This window comes from Gymnodraco acuticeps, unplaced genomic scaffold, assembly GCF_902827175.1.
Source record: "Gymnodraco acuticeps unplaced genomic scaffold, fGymAcu1.1, whole genome shotgun sequence".
NCBI classification, from domain to species: domain Eukaryota; kingdom Metazoa; phylum Chordata; class Actinopteri; order Perciformes; family Bathydraconidae; genus Gymnodraco; species Gymnodraco acuticeps.
In genome coordinates, this window is record NW_022990673.1 from 1,355,450 (window position 1) to 1,373,922 (window position 18,473).

The 18,473-nt window shown below is 43.0% G+C and overlaps 1 protein-coding gene across 1 annotated transcript in view; it reads left to right on the forward strand.

The window, feature by feature from the left end:
- The first annotated feature begins 1,530 nt into the window (after positions 1-1,530).
- Positions 1,531-18,473, forward strand: part of dab1a (DAB adaptor protein 1a) — a 209,919-nt gene continuing 192,976 nt past the window's right edge. Inside the window, exon 1 of the mRNA XM_034229817.1 lies at positions 1,531-1,776. The gene's annotated coding sequence lies outside the window, so the exon portion shown is untranslated. The remainder of the gene's footprint in view (positions 1,777-18,473) is intronic.

Sequence of the window (18,473 nt, forward strand, 5' to 3'; positions counted from 1 at the left end):
CACCGGGAAGTCCATGGGACGGCATTCATGACAAAACTAATTTTCTCGATTGAATGATTTTCCGATAATCATTTAAATCCTGGTGTATAGATTTGTGGGAAGCCATGTGAAAATGTGGTCTGCGTTGAAGAATGATGCAGGTGTGTGTTTGTGTGTTTCCTCATAGATCTGACACTGAGAGCACGTAAGGGCATAACACATCCTATACAGGCACTCATTCAGTGTTGAGTGAAGCAGCACAGTCAGGTTTATTGCTGTGGCCATAGCAACAGCCATGCGTGAGGATGGAGATGACTATTTTTTTTGTGGGGATGCACTGAATGTCCTTGTTCAGATGACAGAGAGAGAGAGAGAGAGAGGGATGAAAATGCAGTCGGAGTGAGGGATGGAGAGAAAAGGGAGGGGTAGATAAGGCTGGATTTTATTTTTTTTTAGAAAATACTGAGTGGAAGCTTCCTTTCACATCCTTTTACCTGTTTTGTTCTACAATCCGGCAGAGCTCTGTGACATATGGAGTCCCTATGTTGGATCAATGCAAGAACAAGAGTAATGACATTTTACTATTCAACAAATAACCTTAACGATGTGAATATGTTACTCACCACCAGGCTACGTCTTAATGATTTTCCAACTCTCTTCTTAACCGTAATGCTCATTTTTTAGACTGCTCTTTTTTCCCAATGGGGGATTCTCCACTTGACTTCCCCTCCCACTGTTTATGTGTTCATCTCTTCCCTCTGTGAGGGTGTCTGTATGTGTAGTCTGTCTGAGGCTAATCGTTGTGTTAGGGAGGGCTGAATAAGCCTGTCTTTGTCAGGGCATTAGGTTTGGAGAGGATGAATACATGATAAATGGTGCTGGTGAAGGTGGCAGCATGTGGATTTGCCTAAATGCCACCGCCCCTCTTTGCATTTCTGTCTCCCCTGCTGTCATAAGTGAGCATTTATGGTGTCTGTATGCCACTCTGTGTTTTAAAGGGTCAGTTCACCCACATGACCAAAACACATTTGTATCATTAATTGTGCGTGGTATCTAGTCATGCAGATGGATTCAGTTTGATGTCTTAATGCTCTCCTTTATAGTGGTAGAAAGTAGTTCTATCTAATGAAAGCACTTTGTCACAAGGTGTTTGACTTGACCTGAGACTTTTTCTTCAAATGTCATATTCACAAAAAACCTTTGAAGAGAGCGAGTAGACTTTTATCTCAGCTGAAACATTTTGAATCTCTGTTGGAGGTAAATCATGGAGAGGAAGAGAAACATTTGAGGTGAGGGTGATGTATACTTTACTTTAAGAGATGGAGGAAGAGAGGATTCTGCTATTAGGTGGAATGTGGTAACTGAGAGGGGAGAGGAGGGGGAGAGGCAGAGCGAGAGCAGGAGCGAGGCAGGCGGGGAGGGGGGCTAGGTTGCTGACTCGGAGCTTTGCCGCGGTGAGCTTTGAGCTAGCGACTCTCTGAGCTTTCTGCCGGTGTGTATCTGTAGGCTGCTGTTGTGCAGACCGTAGCCTAGCCACGTTAGCCGCTCTCCTCCACCTCCACTGCTCAGTCAGCCGGCACCTCGGGTTTGCTTCAGCTGAATCTAGGTTCTGCAGTCCCTGAGAATCTCTGTCTGTAGCTGAGGATTTCCTGCTCCTGCAAGGATTCTCCCTCTTGCTGGCCAAAGCAGAGAGAGAAAGAGAGGAAGAGGAAGACAGGAGGGGTAAGAGCGACAGCGGGCCGGTAGTGACCTTCGTGGTGGCAAAGCAGAGGAGGGAACGGGCACAGGATCCATCAGGTGTGTGTCATCACTTAAAGGGACGAGTAAGAAAAGAGTTTGAGACTCTGCTGTAGGCTTGCATTTGTATTCAGAGGCTGTGCAGTTACAGTGAAGGAGGGTTCATACACAGAGTACCGAAATATGTCATGAGTGAGACCCCTCTACACTTAAATGTCATTTCATTCTGTAATGCAGCAGTAGTATGCAAGTTAAGAAAGTAGTACTCAGCTGAAGAAGAGTTGTACGATAAGATATGTGAACACTAAAGGAGACATTCTTCTGTGACACATTGTAGATGGATAGATCCTCACAGAAGGCAGATATAGAGATGCTGATATCAGGAGAGGAAAATATAAATGGTGAATATCAGAGATGGATGAAGCAGGAGAGAGAGGGAGATGTATGTTGTGCCAGCTAGAGCTCGGTGAGGATGACAGACGTGTGTGTGTGTGTGGGTCTTTCTTACTGACTTGGACTTGGCTTCAGAGAAAACCCCCGCCTGTGTCAGAGTATCAATCATTGTGGGCTGGGTGCTGTCTCAAGGCTGTGTGCACTTCCAGCTATTTGGAAGTCTCTGTGTGAATATATTTATAAAATAAAATATGTTGTCATGTGGGATTTTTCTCCAAGTGGTCTTGTAAGGTGCAGCATGTGCAGTAGTGATGCACTGTACTTCTATGTCTGTGTCTATGACAGGATCTAGCACCTGAGGTTCACTACAGTACTTGCTGCCAACTGATACGGATCCTTTCTGCTGAAAGTTTGCGTTTGAATCACATCAGCAGGAGGTTGAGAGAGTATGACAATAAAGGTTTTCCCTGGTGAAATGGCCTTGAGAAAGTCATCTCACCATACAGTAGGGCTTGAGCCATTTGGTGCTTATGTTCCTGCTGTCACTTTTGTCATCTTTATGCTATTTGTTTGTGTTTTGCTAAAGGGTTTAATGTCAGGATAACGCCAGTAGGTAATTGGAAAAAAGGCTACAATAGTTTAGCTAATCTCTAATGGACAAATTAGTTGTTTTATACATTACGTGATTATACTGTAACCCCAAATGCTGGAATGTGAATACCGTTGACAGATGGATTGCATGGGGATTTTAGAGAATGACTGGATAGGAAAAGCAATTAAACCTGCAAGTCATTATATTGGCTCCAAACCAGTTGAGTGCCTCAGCGAATGTTTCCGTTTGTCAAAATATTTAGGCACATTTGTTTGTATGACAGCCAGAGCTGGAGAAAAAGATGCAGAGGGAAATATGATTGGAGTGTGAGTGAACTCTGGGTTCTATCTGCATGCGTTGACGATGGTCCTGTATCTTCCTGTCTCTAACTTTCTTTGTCCAATCACATCACATGATATCACGTCACGTATTTCTGAGGTAACCGCTAGACACTGACCTGCTGAGAATTAAGCTTGACTCGGGCTAATCCATTCTGGACCCTGCATGACTCAGCAGCAGGCGCGCACACACACTCTTGCTGGCTATAAGTAGTGTTGAGGTTGTTAAAATTCTTGTCTTGCTTCTGTATTTCTACAGCTCAGACTATTGACTGTGAATATTGGCGCTGATATAGAGTGGATATGAGCAGTAATATTACTTTGTTAGAAAATAACACAGGGCTACTGTATCATACTGGCACTTGTAATATCACACTGTTTGCTGTATGGCAATTTCTGTGTACAAGTGTCTGAATGTGTATACAGGTGCTGTGCAGACTTCATAACTTTCTACCTCTCCAGAACATCTTCTGTTAAACCAAGAGGGGGAAAATCCAATTACATCCCCTGCACACTGCCTGCCAAGAATGAGACAGGCTTTTTATATCTTTGATTTTACAAATCTCTTTCAATCATCAAATGGGCCGAATGTACCTAAAACACTACGCCTTTATTGTATTCATTTGCCATGCTGCACATCTGTGGCTTTGAGCAAGTAATGTGTGCATAAATGTGTGTGTGTTTTCAGCTGAAGATGAGTGTGTTATCCATGTGGAGGTAAAAGCTTTCCCTTGATAGATCCTGACAGAGAATTACATTATCTATGTAGGTGTTTTCTATACAGCCTCTATGGATGGTCTTTGGTTTGAAACACTGTATATGTGCGTGTGAATGAGCAATATAAATGCACATATTTATTTTATGTGTGTATGTATGTATAAGTCCAAGCTATATAAATGCACATATTTATTGTATTTCCGCAGTATATTGTCCTCTTGTGTCCTTTATGCATTAAGAACCCTTGGACATGGTAAATGAGGGATGGAGGGAATGCAGGGTGGAGCGCGTCTCGTCCTCTCTGGTGCTGCTCGGTGCTATCATGGCTGTAATGAAGGCTCATTCATCTCCATCTCAGCACAATCTCATCACTCACAATGAGATTGCAGTGGCTCTGGAATGAGGATAAGTGTGTGTGTTGTTTAGAGGATCATGTATGTAAGTGTGAGTAAGAGAATGCATGTTGGAATGCAATCAGTGATGCAGGAACAGACCTGTAGAAGTACCTGTTGAGGAGAACGAGTGGAAATGGGTCAGGTTTGATGCAAAAGGGCGATGTTTTGTTGTGTTTGGTCAGCATTGTGAGGGCAAACTGTCAGCGCAGAATTGGATCAGTGAACATAGATTACATTCTGAGGTCAGGTTAAGCAAGCATCCATTTGAGCTCTGGAGCAACATCCTCAGCCTGCAGCTGAGAGAGGGGAGGGGGGAGGGGAGGGCAGATTGGAAGACGGACACAGAGAAACAGAGGGACGTGTGTAGAGAGATAAAGGCTGAGTAATGTCATCATAGGCCCCATGTCCTCTTGGTCTGATTAAGAGCCTCTCTGAGCACTCCCAGACGCTGCGCTGTGATAGGCCAAGGTCACGGCGCATCACGGTGCAGCCCTGCAGATTGATGCTTAACTCCGTAAGGAAACGTCGGGAATCTAATTTGGCCAATGGACTTCCTCTCCACTTCAGATGAAGAGGACAATTCCCCTCGCCTTGGGGCCCTCCGAGGATGTGTGTGTGTGTGTGTAAATGTCGGCTGGCTTACAGCCTAGTCTGATGAGTGTATGTGTCTGGATTCATTCTGCATGTGTAGATCTGTGTGGGTGCTTTTCTATTTTTCTGTACTTCTGTTTGTGTGTGTAGGCCTTTCTCTCCCTTATTTAGTTGGTGTGGCAGCACCAGCATGTGGTTAAGGCATGCGTGGTAAGTGATTGGCAGGCCATGATATTAGTTTGGGAATAATAAGAATGTAATAACTCGGTGGCGTTTGCCTCCAGAGATTGACTCTCAGGTAATCACATTTACTCAACACAATCACCGTCTCACACGCCAGTGCCCGGGACAGGGTTACGCTCTTTTTCCATTTCCTTTTATGAATGTCATGAATGTGTGAAGTGTTGTTTGCGTGTTGATGCTGTCTCGCAGCTTGGTTATGAGCGCAAACTGCTTGTGTTTGGGTTTTGCAGTCTGTGTGGGTAGAGAGGGGTTTGTAGATGTCAGAGATGAACTAGAAAAGACTTAAAGTAGTTATATGTTTGGACATTTTGTTAGTTTCCACGCTGTTAGAAGCAGCTTCCTGTACCCTAAATTATCCAAATATCCATATCATATTGCTATCATTAGTTTTAATAATCCATCATTTAGTTAACATTTGTAATGCAAACAAAGGAATTCAAATATACTGGGGGTTTTTTTCAAGGTGTTTTTGGGTGTCTTGCCTTTACTCAATTGTACAGCCAGAGGCAGAAGACTGACAGGAGAGGAGGAGAAATAGGAGAGGGCATGCAGCTAAGGGCAACACTAATGGCGCGTTTCCACTGCAGCGGGTAGCCCCGTTTAAGCGTCCTTAACCGTCCTCAAGCGGCCAGGCCGGTTTTTGGTGGTGTTTCCATATAGCCTAGTACCGGCCAGCGGGTACTTTTTCCGGCCTCATAAAATCGTAGTTCCCTCAGACCAGGGCCAGGGCTGAACTAGTGACGTCAACACTCTCGACTGCTGATTGGTCAGAGAGAATCGTCACAAGATTGCGCGCGAGTTCATCCCTAGCGTCGCATATATATCTAGAAGCAAGCTTGCAGCATTTTTATACACAGCATTTTGTAAACGGAGGAGCTACAAAAATGGCTACTTCTAAGAAAAGCACACCGTGGTCGACCGAGGAGGTGACGACGTTCCTTCATCTCATTGGGGATGATAAAATCCAGCGGGAGCTCGACGGAACAACGAGAAATGTGAACAAAAACAAAGCCGATCGCCCCGCCTACACTGCGTTGCTAGCACAGGTCCTAAACTGTAATGGAAATGCGCCACGGCCTCGGACGGCCAGTGAGGCAGCCCGAGGCCAGAGCGAGGACCCTTAGGGACGCTTAAACGGGGCTACCCCGTTGCAGTGGAAACGCGCCATAAGGGACCATGGGTCAGATTCCAAACCTGAGCCACTGCAGTAATCCAAGCAGTCCCCGGGTCACCAGCTAACCTACCGTGACGCCCTAAAGTGGATTTATTTTTGAAATAATGTTTTTTCTGAATAACTATATGGTTGTCAATTTAGAGCTTTGATCTTATTGCAATATTCATTATTAAACAAAGCTTGTTAAGGTCAAATTAAGTGTTAACAGACAGGAATAAAGTTGGGCCTACCTCGCAGAGACAAGTTAAGAAGTAATTTGGGTGCAGCCACAAAGTGCACAGTCACTGTTTTTTCCAGACTGATCCAAAGAGCTGTTGTAAGTTAAATGCAATGGAGCAGAAACTCAAACATCAATTATGGTGATGCATTGTGTCAGCGTTGGGTTGCTTTTTTATGAATACATATCTTTTTTTTGAGGAGATATAAACTTTAGGCACAAATCTTTATTCAAGCAGCAGATGTTTTCATCTTTTTCAAAATGGAATTGATTATTTCTGTTTGTGTTGACAATAAACAAAGACAGAACCAATGCGATGAATTAACTGAATCCTTTATCCAAGAATACATTTCACTACTGTAGGTACTACTTTCATCAGAGGAAGTTCGGAACATTTGGCTGAAATAACTAATTGTACCTTACTGTAGGATTTGTATTATCAACCTTATTTTGCCAATTAACAATTTGGTTTATGAACCTGGGACCCAGAGCCTAAGGTCTTCATGTATTTGTTTTGTCAAAACGGCGTTTAAAACTATATTAAAAATGAAATAAATAAAGATAACCGATATTGTATTATTTTAGAGGTTGACACTGGAAAATTGTTGGCTTTCTTGCTTGACAGATTACGTCAATAAATCATGAATTACATTTATTCCTGTTAAATGATTGCATATTCTTCGACTTTACGCATGACTTGCAAGCCAATAAATAAGTTAAACGCAGGTTATGTTTAACTTTATAATGGTCAGTCCTAATGCAAGAGGATAAGGAATGAATGCAGAGAGCGAGAGGAGCTTTTAAAGTAAAGGGGGTTCTATCAGGAGATACAAAATGGGTCTTCAGTGATGCAGCAAAGCAATGAAGGCAGCAGGTGGAGGGAGCAGGGGTAAAAGAACTGGCTGAGCTGGTGGATCGATAATACACTCTCTGATCCATAACATATTAATAAGAGGGAATACATTATTACTGTTAAGAGATGTCAGGTGGACAGGGCAGAGACACTCCCACACCTCTGAGTGCTGGGGGGATTTTAAAGCTGAGGGACACGACACTGCATCTGGGCTCAAAGCCAAAGAACAACCCTCAATCCTCTCCTCTCCTCATTCTTAACCTTGGGACTCTGTAGAGCTCCATCTCTTCTCTCCCCTCCTCCCTAGATGTACCCCCTCTGTCCATTTCATTTCCTGCCTTAATATCCTGATTGAAGTGGTCACCTTTCTGTGTTGTGGTTAATGAGCAGCAGGTGTCTGAGTGCAGCTCACTCGACCATGGCTGGGACCTAGGGACCAAATCACAGAGGAGCAGCTTTTCATCAGCCTGCAGTCCACCCTACTAAAGCCTTTTAATGGTTTTCCATGCGGAGTGGAAATAAAATAGAGTAGGACAAGCACAGACAAGTGCGATACTAGGGTGTAATGTTTTAACTGTTATCAGTGGTCTGTTTCAGTAAGGCCTGGTGACAGTAAAAGGACCACATTGTTTGTCATTTTAGAATGACAAAATAGGAAACGAGTTGCAGAATTACAGAGACCTGTCTGTGCTTTGTGAGCTTCTCATGACTTGAACATAATGCAGCTGTGTTTGGGGTTCAATACACAACTACACTCGCTAGATGTGAAGGCAAATGTGGAAAAATGAAATGTAGTTCATATATAAAGATGTGTATCCATAATCTTTTCAGTCAATCACTTTTTGTCAGCTCTTTGCTTTAATGCTGAAAAGTAATACGCTAGTGCCATGTCAAACCATTGTCATTGCACCGATGTGAATAGTAATATGAATAATTGTTAGATTCCATATAGACTGCTTTGCTTCCTGATGAAGTGTGTGCTTGCTAATTGTCGCTGAAACACTTGAATACTACAGAGCTATCGTTAATACACCTGTGTTTTTCCCACTATGACAAGTCAACATACCTGTCCTAAGAAAGGCCCTTTGATATAAACAACATAATGCTGTCTCATGGTAGCAGGGTGTTACCGGCTCAAAGTAAGGCTGAGCTGGTGCAAACATGTACAATTGCTGCAACAAATGACAACAATCCACCAAGTTTGTCAAAATATTGGAACACAAAAATATAAAAGTGCTTGGCAGCATGATAAATTGGTCTTGAATATTCATTCATCCTGATTATTCAATCAGCATTGAAGTCATCATTACTACAATCACATGAATGAGCCTCTTAACCAATCAACCGTCATTAACACACAGAATACTCACAACAAAATGCATTAAATGATTTGTTCAAAACACACTTCCAGGACCTGAAACAGGAAAGAGCAACATCTGTGGAAATATGAACATTTAAATTGACTGTATAACAAAATAAATGTTCTTTGTTGTAGGATCTTTACATTGTGAGTTTATTAACTAAAAGTCTAGCATCTATGCTGCTTATTTGCTAAGTACGCATGAAAGCAGCTAAATGTTCGATGTGTCTTGTTATATATGTTTTCCATAATGGTAGTAGTGTTAACGTTTTGCACACAATAATTGATTTTCTTTATCTTAGTTTAACTTCATAGTGCCTGTGTGTATACTATGAAACAAGGCACATGTAGAATGTAGTATTTTGTGTTTTATCAGTGGTCTTCACCCTGAAAACCCAGTGATGTACCCTTGAGAAAGTCACTTAACCTCAGCCATGCTCCAGTGAACAGCCGAGGACTGACTGACATACAGAGCACTTCAACATGTGTCTGAGCTGAGTATAACATTAGATATACGGCCAATGCATAGTACAGTGCTACATAATGAATAAGGACATGACTGACCACCAGTCAGTCATGTTTAGGTCATGTATTTCAGCATGGAAACATTTTAAATAAAAAAAGAAGTCTATTCCTATGAGCACTTCAAGCTTTCCAGGATCTCACACCTCTGAATTGATTGGTTGAATGGTGCTATGTTATTGCTAGAGAAAGCTGCGAAGCTGCTAATGGCTGACTGCCATTTCCGAGATACAAAAATAAAAGTAACACATACATAGTGGGTCACTGGAGCTTCCAACCCACAACATTACAGTCCCGATGGAATTTAAAGGCTGGGATGCTCCATCTTTATGTCCACAACTAAAAATACCTCAGGTTTATCACTGTCACATGGTCCCCTGGGTGTCTGTTTGTAGAAAGTGAGCAAGGGTTAGAGAAATGGGCACGGCATTCTGTGTCCAGCTCCAAGTTTATGCATTTATCTCTAAGCTACAGCTCAGCTTAAACTGGGACGCAGGCAAAAAATGGTGGACAGTCAAGTTTTTGTGTAAGACAGAGACGTGGACAAACTTAACGACAGACACAGTTTCACTGGAAATGTCAGAAAAGTGTATTGATGTAGTTCCCCAGTTTATTATTCCCTCTACCTCCCCCCTTTCTCCCTGTGGTGTGGGTGAGTCTGATGAGTTGCTATATCAGAAGGAATGCAGCAGTGAGGGAGGGGAAGCTTTATTTCTCAGTGAAAGGTGTATTTTTCTCTTGTCAAAAGGACATCAGCCTCTCCTTGACCCTCACCCCCTCCAAATCTCCATCTTCTTCCTTAGATTTCGGCAGGTTTTTTCTATCTTTGCCTCCCCCTCTCTCCCTCTCTCCCTGTCTCCTATCTGGGGCTGTACAGAGGACAGATTGAGGGTATTATTTTTCTCCGACTGAGTTTTTCTGCCACGCAGTGATACTGAAGGTCCCATTCTGCTCGTGTCCAAGATAAATCAAAAACATTTTTCTACAGCTGCAATCAATGCCCTAGCCCTTTTTCAACAGCTCTGCCTCCCCCCCCCCCCCCCCCTCTCTCTCTCTCTCTCTCTTACACATGCACACACTCTCTGAGACACACACGCTTTCTCTCTCTGTCTCTTCCTGAGGCAATGGTTCTCTCTTGAACGCTGACATCAGATAGCCTCCCTCCAGCAGTCCACTCCTCTGGGAGGGATTTGCATCTCATTTGCATCTCATTACAGATTTAATAGAGCAAACTGCTCCATCCTGAGTAAAAATTATGGGGGGGGGGGAGAGGAAAGGTGAAGATAGCCTGGGAGAATCAGTCTACCAGTGACTGTTTGCCTCCGAGCAGCTGTGAGTGTCTATCCCATGTACCGCACACTTATTTAAAAACAAGGATTTGTCAGGAAAAACATAGAAAATGGTATGTTAAATGTTAAATTTGATACTTGCTGCATTAGAAGTTCTTATTTATGTAGTGCGTGGTCATTGATCCCTCTGAACTCTTATCTGATCTCTGGGAACATGATCACAAACCCAATGAAAGAAGGCAATAATGACCGGTTGCACTGACTTACGGACGAGATGAACTTTGTGACTATTCTCTATTTATCTCTTGAGTTAGTCTTACTGTTGACTTTTGAACCGGTACAATTCAATTATTTTACCCAAGAGTCACCGGTGTACTGAGTCGTGTTGTTCACATTTCAAGAAATTGCAGTACTCTTTGTCTTTGTACAGTTTTGAAAAGAGTAATCACACTCTCGACCATAAAGCTAGCAACATGGCTATTCATCTAAATATCTTACTGCCATCAGCTACATAATGAATTGAACTTACGCTAGGATACCGTCAGCTTAATGTTTATTTTTCTCTTAGTAAATGCTCTGAATGCGTTTTAACTTCCTTCTAGTAGCAGTGATCAAGTGTTTATGCCAGAGGCTTTAATTGTGACCTGTAACACAGAAAGGGTGACGCTAACATGACCAGAGGGAAAACTAGAGACATTGATTTCAGCAAAGAAAATACAATTTGATTATTAAAAATGTGTTAACATAGGCTGCGTTTAAGTAGTACTTTTTGGGGGACCATTTTAGAATATGCTGTGCATAGTGTTTTTTTTTACTTTTTAACTTATTGATCAATTAAAAAACTTCAGTTTGAATCTGTGGGAAATAAGTCGTTAAGAACATTCCTACAGTCAATCGGGCAGAACATATGGGTTGCTCATGAAAATTCATATCAGTCAGTTATTGTGAGACAATCCAGAGATAATGTTTATGTCACACGGCCCTTTTTTAAATTATCTTATTGTGAAGCAAACTCCTTGAAGGAAGAGGCTTTTTCAATTAGGACTTCCCCCCCATCCGAGCTCCACTACTTGCCACATGCTTTGTTATTTTGTGTGTGTGTATCTCTGTGTGTGTGTGTGTGTGTGTGTGTGTGAATAATTTTGTAACCTTTCTAATTTCACACTTGTTAAGTTTCCATGTAAAAGGCAACATTTTAGAAAGAAGCCCTCAGGATGGGTGAATGTCATTAGTGTGTGTGTGTGTGTGTGTGTGTGTGTGTGTGTGTGTGTGTGTGTGTGTGTGTGTGTGTGTGTGTGTGTGTGTGTGTGTGTGTGTGTGTGTCGAGGGGTTGATAGTACACAGATTAGTAATAGGAAATCTAGGGGCATGTTTGAGCATCTCAAGGGCCTCTTTCCTCACACCCTTGGACACACGCATGCATACATCCCCATCCCGTTGCTTACAGTTCTGCAACCACATGAGGTGATCTGCCATTGGCTGATATTTGTGTTCTCAGGCCTCCCCGGGCAGACTGTACTGTGTGTTTCTGTGATGATGATGATTATGCTCTCTTTCTGTTAGTTTCTCTCTCTGTTTCCATCCATCTCTCTGCCTCTCTCTTTCTCTTTCTCTCTAATGTATGTGTTGTTGCTGGTGCTGATAGGCCCAGAGATGGCATTTAGCTAAAGAGCAGAGAGGCTGTTAGCTTCTCGATTCATCTAATCAATCTCACTAATGAAACCACTGTCCTCTCCTCAGCCTCTTTCTTTCTTCTCTTCTCCGATCCTTCTCTCTCTCCTCTCCTCCTGCCCTCTACCCTCTCATCATTTGCTCTCATTGGGCTTGTATCCCTTTACCTTCTTCTGGCACACTGCTATCCATTATCATTTGGTTTCCTTCCTCCCTTTCCTTTCCCCCTTTCTTCGTGGAGCTGTCCTAGATTCACCAGTTGTAGACTTGTTCCCAGTGAGGCTCCTTTTTCTGGTGTTCGCTTCCCCCATTTCAGCAAAACCTAAGTCTCCCCCCCCACCCCCCGCCCCCCCCCCCCCCTCCCCCAGCAGAATAGATGGTGGATTGACCCAGTTAGGGTTAGAATGGGTATTGTACTGCGAGTGTATATGTGCCAAGGTGTGAAGATTTGCTTATACACACATGTCCGTGTTTCCACATGTGCACATACTATACGTGCATGTGGAGTTTGAAGTATGTTGATCCTGTGTAGGAGTGCTGCTTTAATTGTTAATCGTTTCTTAAATTAGACATGGAGGCAGTGTGGGAGACACAATGTCAATTTCAGACACATTATTTTGTTCTTTGTAAACATGCAAACAATATACTATTCAATGAGGTATCGTTAACTATTAATATAATAAGATGAAGTCAAAACACAAACATTTGATATTGGTGAGTTTACTGTTCCTAAACGCGATTTACAAGAAAAAGATGGACCACTTTTGTAAGGGGTTAACTGTTAGTGTCGTCTTTTGAGGCCAAATATTTGCTGGTTTCAGAAAACATCTTATCATAGTCTCAAGCCAATTTGGAAATTACAAAGATATTCAATCCATGCTAGTGCACAGTGAAGTAAAATACACAAGAGAAAGAGAGTACTCTAGCTTAGAGAAATGTCTCTTTAAAACTGTATCTCTAGAGAGAGTGAGAGAAGGTGAGAGAGATTGCCCTCAGGGTGCTACTGTGTCTTTCTCTGCACCACTTCGTTCCAAAATCTGTATTTGTGTCTGTGTGACACTACATGTGTGTGTGTGTATACTATATTACTGTGTGCGCCTTAGGGTGTTGACGTGTGCTGGACAGAGACCCTACAAAGAGCCTTTGTAGGGAAGGCTTCCCCGCAGCAAGGTCGCTCCTACCCTCTCTCTCTCTCTGTATCACTCGCTCCTTCCCTCCCTCCATCGGTACATATCAGTCCATATCCACACACACACATATATTTTTGCCACATGAATTATTTTTTGGCTGTGACTTCAGAATATAAAGTGGACTGTATGTGCGTCATGGTGAAGGTCCTTTGTGTGTGACTGTGTGTGTCTGTTGGTTAACGGCACTGATTATAATGTATACATACGCTGACTTTTGTTAGAGGACAAAACTTGTCCCTCATTGTTCGTCACAAACACACAAGATTATACATTTTAAAGCTGGAGTATTTCTCACACAGAACATTATTCTTTTTCAATAGCACATACAGAGGGACAATCTGTCCTTGTAATGCTTTGATGTACACCCAAGTGCGACACTTCTAGTTGACTGTGTGTGTGTGTGTTTGTTAACTGCAGGACAGCGATACCGTAAATCCCCTGCTATCCCACTGTGAACAGAGGAGCTGCATTGCCACAATTACACCTTTGAGTCTTTTAAACACACTTTGTATTCTCTCTCTCTCTCTCTCTCTCTCTCTCTCTCCCTCCCTCACACACACACACACACACACACACACACACACACACACACACACACACCACACACACACACACACACACACACACACACACACACACACACACACACACACACACACACACACACACACACACACACACACACACACACACACACATCAATCATAGCTCCAGCCTCACCTGTCATTGCCTTTGTTGTCTCTTATACAGACATCTTTTCACCAGTCCACAGAGTAAGGACCCCAATCAGAATTTACATTCACAGCATGGCACCTTTTTGCTCCCACACACTCACACTTCCACTAGGCAAGACAATGACACTACAGCACAACAAAGAAAGAGTTCAGCGCTGTTTCCCTCGTGCAATTTCAGTAAATAAATAAGTGGTGAAATAGAGCAATAGTTATGGCTTCTTTGTCGAAGAGTTACGTTGATTTGTGAATGTGATAAAAGCGAAAGAGTGGAAGGTAAAGATGAAGACGACAAAAATACGAAATTGGGACAATTGAGTCAGAAGGATGAACAGTTGAGGCGTTTGTGTGCGTGAGATGAGCCTGCATAAACATGCACAGTTCTGAATGCTGATCAGCACAATAAAACCTCCATTAAAGATTTATCCAGCAGAGACAGGATAAGATGGGACCAGATGATAGGGAGGAGGACGGGAGGTAGAAGGTAATATGGAGAGGGGGAGAGGGGGAGAGGCAGCACTCAGGTTTGTGTCACAGAGTGGAATATACCGCCTCTTTCTACCCATCACCGCGAGACACACACATGGGTGCTCAGACTCCGTGCATTTTAATAGCCCTGTCACCTCCAGCTATAATACCAGACAAAGGCTCTTTGAACAGACACTCGTCTTCAGAAGTGTCTTTCGTGCTTCCTGACAGGCTCAAGCGAGAGCTAACTGGCTAGCTCACCACAATTATAGATCCCATCTCTGTAGTCAAAGAGCTACGGAAACCTTAGCACAACAAGCCCGAGGCCTACTCTGTCAAAATGTCACCTGGACCAGGCTGCGCTTCAGGCGAGACACCCATGAGGAACATTTAATCTAATTCCCCACCCCCTCCTCCAATGAAGTGTGCTGTCAGCTGTATCTCAGAGCGGCAAACCCGTAACCCCCTCCTCTACAAGCCCCTGCTTTTTGATCCTGTTTGAGATGATTGAGATTCAGAGTTGATGCTGATGACATTTGAGCAGGTACTTCTCTATCCCCCCCACTGGAGACTGACAGACTTACTATGGGTGAAATGCTAAATGTACAGACAAAGAGAGGTGGGGGTTGCTAATGGCCAGAAGTTTGAGTTGGAAATGGAAAATGGCAATGGGTGGTGAAGAAGGAAGGAAAGGAAAGGAAAGGAGACAAAGAAAGATGGGGGAGTTTAGAGAACTGGAAGAAAATCGCAATCAATGGAGTAGATGTGGGGGGGGGGGGAGGGGAGTCAAGAGTGGATAAAGATGGAAAGTGATGAGGAGATGAGGGGACAAAAAGCATTAGAGAGACGGGGGGAGGAGGAGGAGGAGGACATAGGAGATTTGAAGAGGGGAAAAGAGCAGCCGGGACACACGAGGGCAGCAAGTCTCAGGAGTCTGACATTTACTCTAAAACCAACCAGCGCTGCTACAGAATCAATAGAAAGATTCCCTAGTAGGCCGCCAGGATTAGTGTGTGTGTATGTGTGTGTGTGTGTGTGTGAGAGATACACGTGCATGGGAATGTGATTATCAGCATGTTTGAGAACACTGTGACAAGGATAATTATGTTTGATTACTAAAGACCCCAGTGAGGGTTTGCATTATCAGCCAGTGTGCTCCTTTGGTATTTTCCAAAGCCTTGATGTGTTTTTCTGATAGTCCTGCCCTATTCTTTTATCTATTGGGCGATCTATCTTGTTAAGCAGGAAGTTCTGCATAGTAAATAGAAAAGTTCTTCTCTACACAAGAGAGCAGACTAGATCAGTTAATAATAATGTACTTAATGGTGGACTTTTACAGTGTTTACAAAAGGCGTTGACACGGTGATAGTAAACTGTGAGCTAAGAGAGTGGCTTATGTAAAGCTGTACAACTGAACAAATACCGACGTATGTTTTGAGAAGTGCTTTCTAAAGAGAGCCGGGATTCTGCTGTCTTTATCAGAGTTTCCATTATCTGGGAAACATGCGCTCACCTTTAGACTTCAGACCTTTAGGCACCTTCAGAGTGTGGAAAGTGTAAATAGGCCCTGCTAGATGCACTCTTAATATAAAATATGAACTTAAAGGTCACTTATTATGCAAAATCCACTTTGTCATGTATTTTATTCATAAACATGTGTCCCCTCTGCGTAAAGAGATTCTGAAAGCTTTAGGAAAAAAGATTCTCTCTCTTTTTGTCCTGATCCATTTCTATAAAAAGCTCTCTGAAAATGAGCTGATCAGATGCTGGCCACTTTATGATGTCACAACGATTTGTTGGCTTGTGTAACCATCAGCCAATAACCATCCAAGGTAACCCCCCCCCACCTTATCACCTGAATCTCCTCCTAGAGCACCATTGTGTTCTTGTTAACGAAATCTCTCTCAGAGGGGCGTGGGGAGGGGCTCCTTATTTTCATCTAAAGTAACAGACAGAGAATCAGCACTATTGAAACAGGGTTGAAACAGAGGGGATTATGGGTAATGCTGCAATGATCTGTTTGGTGTTTGGAGCCAAACACTTCAGAGACATGTTTTGTATATATCTGAGACCTATAATATATTGATGAAAAACAGTATAATAGGGGATCTTTAATAATTAGAGAAGAAAAGACTGACATCTGGATCATTTAGAAGGTAGACGCAGACTCTGCTCGTCGTTCTTTCTCCAGGCCTCTGAAAGAAACAGCTGATTTAACTTGAGGTTTTTGGTACTTGGTTGTAGAAAACAAAGATGGAGCAGACGTTGAGGATAGGAGTAAGATGAGAAACTGCACTGACTGAGATCAAGGCACAAGGCTGGAGCTCTCCGTGGTGCTGAATCATACCGGCTGTGGTACTCTGCAATGCAGCTGCATTATACCAAATACTGAAGGTGCAGACATTTTTATGCTGCGTCCAGGTTTGTGTTTTCATATTTGTATGTAGCTCTTCTGATGTGTATCTTCACAGAGTGACTTTGAACTGCCACCTCCCAGAGTGTCTTCCCACTGGCAGACCTCAGGTCAGATTGGAGAAAGCTTTAGCTTTTACTCTGTAATGCAGCTCAGTCCAACTGGGAACTTTATCACAAGTGCCTCGCAGTATCGCTGTGCATGTCTACTTTAGTCCTCCAGTGTCTCTGCATGTCTTCTGGTCCATACAGTCTCTCTACACACACACTCTGAACACCCATCTCACCTTGCTGTCTTTATCTCTTTGTCTTCTCCCACTCCTCTCTGCCTCTCTTTGGCAGCTACTGAAACTGTCAGTTAGTTGATTCGGTAGGCCTAATGAAATCTTTTGTTACAGAGGTCTAATTAAAAGATCTGCTCTGCTCTCTCCTTCTGTGGGTTGGGTGGGGCAGATGACAATGATGCCCTGACTGCCAGTAGCTGTCTGTGTGAAGCTTATGACTTATTGTACGTGTGGGTCTTATCTTAGTTATTAGTTTATCTCCATGACTATCTGGTTTTCATGGCCCTACTGTCTTTCTCTATCACCCCTCCACATATTAATCCATCCGCTCACTGTTCGCTAGCTATATCTGACTAAAGGCCAGAGATAAGGCTGACATGCTCTTGTCTCCCTTCGCACTAATTGAATTGACATAAATTGTTCTGCATGATAATCAGATTCAACCCCTTATGACATTTTGTATGTTTAGGTTTTCACCCCAATACCACGAGCACAACCCCATTCAGCCATTGGCTCTGTACTTAGATATTACTGCTTAGTTCGCAATGATTGACAGCGAGAATTATTTCTGTGTGTGTGACACACTGGAACAGTTAATGTGTGTGTGGGGGGGGAACCCTCCTGAGCAGTGAAATCGGCTTATTTCCAACAGCCTCTAAAAACACCTCAGAGGTGCGTTAATGAAAGAGCAGAAAAGGAGGGATTAACATTTCTCTAATCCTAATTTGTGTCTACTGCTGCCCTCCACCCCCACCCACCCCCCCACTCTCTCTTTCTATCTCTCATTTCCTCTCGGAGTTGTCCAGTTAGCCATCAAATTCACATGAGCAACATTTATGTAAAAATACAAATTGTTACTGACCGGTGGTTTGGGAATATGAATGGTTTATTCTTCACACATCTGGAGTTAAAAGATTGATATAAGCTGTGATTCAGGCTGTGTGCCCTAGTACTGTGGCTGGGTATTAAACAATATTTGGTGACATTAGATTGATTGATTTCTGCCCAAAACCGATACCATCTCTACTCCTCGTCCTCATGACCATTCTCTGGATTTGTACTCATTTATAAAAGCACCATAAATGGCAAATGCTGTCAATAAGAACACAAATAAATGGTGGATGTGTGAAGTGAGAGAGAGAGAGAGAGAGAGAGAGAGGGAGGCAAAACAAAGACTGAGCTGTGGGGGTCGAGCCTTGCTGTTGCATTTTGAGCTTTGGGGCCGGCTTATATTTAATGGCTGGACTGGGGCTAAATGAGCTGAATTAATAGGGTCTGCTCTGAACACTTACATGCCTGCTAAGCATACATATTGGT